We start from the raw sequence: 2,500 nt of genomic DNA, 5'->3' as shown, positions 1-2,500 counted from the left end.
TATTATCATTATCATTGTTCTTATTACAATAATTATTATTATCACTATTATAACTATGAGTATAATCATCAACAGCTTAATCATATTAACATCTTATTATCATTATTATTGGTACCTTTAACATTAATAACGATATTATTCCTAGTATCATTCTTTTTGCTTCTGATATCATTTTTATTAATATCAAATAGATTACAAAAGTAACAAGAAACTTCACAAATCCGATCGATCAATTAATCAATTATATGATTATACTTATAATTAAATAACTGTAAAGAAAAAAGGGAGGTACGTGATGTATTGCAAATAAAACAAAAAATATCAAGGCACTCACCATAATATGAATGGACAATTAGTATTACCATAGCGACATTGTATGATACATTGATGTGCGATATGATATATATGTATGAGTATAAACATTATATACAAATACGTACACACATACACATGTATGTATGTATGTATGCATGCATGTACGTTTGTATATATGCATACATTCACACACCCAGTCATTTCTTAGGCCTCAGCAGAATAATGAAATATGAGTTACGTTTCTATAATTTTAATATGTGTTCAGAATGAAATGTGGATTTACCGATTTTGAGTGACTTGAAATTACGTTCACCACTTCAGCTCCATCCACAAAAGTAGTATAGAAAAATTCAGATGTAAATAACAAGAAAACACGGCGTTTCTTTACACCGACTTTGACAAAGAAACTGCTATCCTAATTATACGTTGATGGACCGGGTTCACATGTGGTGTTTGGGGACTGTATTGAGACAAGAAAATACGATGTACACATATATAGCAAATTTAATAACATTACGTTTTCCTAAGCCCTACCGTCTTCACTCCTACCTTTTGATCATTTGTAATCTATCCGTTTCTCTTTATATTTACAAAAGAACAGCTATGTGAGAAGTGACAAGAAAAATTAGTGAAAAAAAAATCGTAGTTAAATATTCATTATATCAATTACTTGTTTCCTCTACTGCCTGTTTTAGTTTGCGGACATTAACATCAATGCGACAAAAATGCAGATATGAAAAGATAATCTCCATTTCACCAATCTATGAAACATGAAACTACACCTAACAACATCCATGAATTACCTAACCGAACTAACTTGGCCAAAACTTCCATGGTTGAGATTGCTGTGTTGTTAACGTCTTGGCAAGTTATTATACACGATCCTCTGCTTGGACGCGCGTTCTAAATGAAACTTAATAGCAGGTGTTTCGGGTTGGTGAATATCTTAAGAGGCGATGACCGGCCTCGTTTTATAAGTAGGTCTGTTGATCCTTACAAGTACATCGACCCATATATAACAATAGCCTATTTACTTATTTGTTGGACTAAGGATATCATGTGAGTAAATCTGGGTTAATCATGCAATGATGATAGATTATGCAATAATTACAGTAATGTATTCCACCCCTATCTTACCTGCCCAGCTAATAAGTCATATAAATAATTATTGATTTGAGAAGCAAGGAGTGAAAGTGCAATTATTTTATGCTTATATTATTTTTACATTACACTTTTTAACAAAGCCTCTATACACATTGTTATGATAATCATGTTGTTCTAACCACACGAAATTATATTATGTTTATATACTCTTTTATATATATATATATATATATATATATATATATATATATATATAATATGAAAATGTGCACACATACACTCACACACATACAGATATATGCAAATATATACATGTACATCCTCACAGAAACACACACACACATACATACACATGTATATGCAAACTCCCATATATATATTATATATTTGTTTACTCATTTATACATGTGTATATGTATCAGTATATGCATCTTCTTTTAACGGTAGGTTCATGTCTGAGCCGCCGTGGTCACATCATGATACTTAATTGTAGTTTTCATGTTGTGATGCTCTTGGAGTGAGTACGTGGTAGGGTTCCCAGTTCCTTTCCACGGAGAGTGCCGGTGTTACCTTTTTTTTTTTTTTTAGGTAATCATTCTCTCTATTTTATCCGGGCTTGGGACCAGCACTGACTTGGGCTGGCTTGGCCACCCAGTGGCTAGGTAGGCAATCGAGGTGAAGTTCCTTGCCCAAGGGAACAACGTGTCGGCCGGTGACTCGAACCCTTGAACTCAGATTGCCGTCGTGACAGTCTTGAGTCCGATGCTCTAACCACTCGGCCACCGCGGCCTTGACAGTATATGCATACATACATGTTTATATGTATATATATGCGAATATATTTATATATACATTAAATATATACACATATATAATGTAAATGTATATGCATATATGTATGCACATACTGCATATATATTATATATATATATAATATATATATATATATATATATATATATATATATATATATATATATATATATATACATATATGTATATATAAATGTATGGACATATACCGAGCTACATATGGTAAAAAACTTATTCTATGCTTTGCTTTGTTGTATGTTTTCTTTTTA

The sequence above is a fragment of the Penaeus monodon genome, chromosome 13 (genome assembly GCF_015228065.2).
Source record: "Penaeus monodon isolate SGIC_2016 chromosome 13, NSTDA_Pmon_1, whole genome shotgun sequence".
Classification (NCBI taxonomy): Eukaryota; Metazoa; Arthropoda; class Malacostraca; order Decapoda; family Penaeidae; genus Penaeus; species Penaeus monodon.
Note: the sequence above shows the minus strand (reverse complement) of the source record.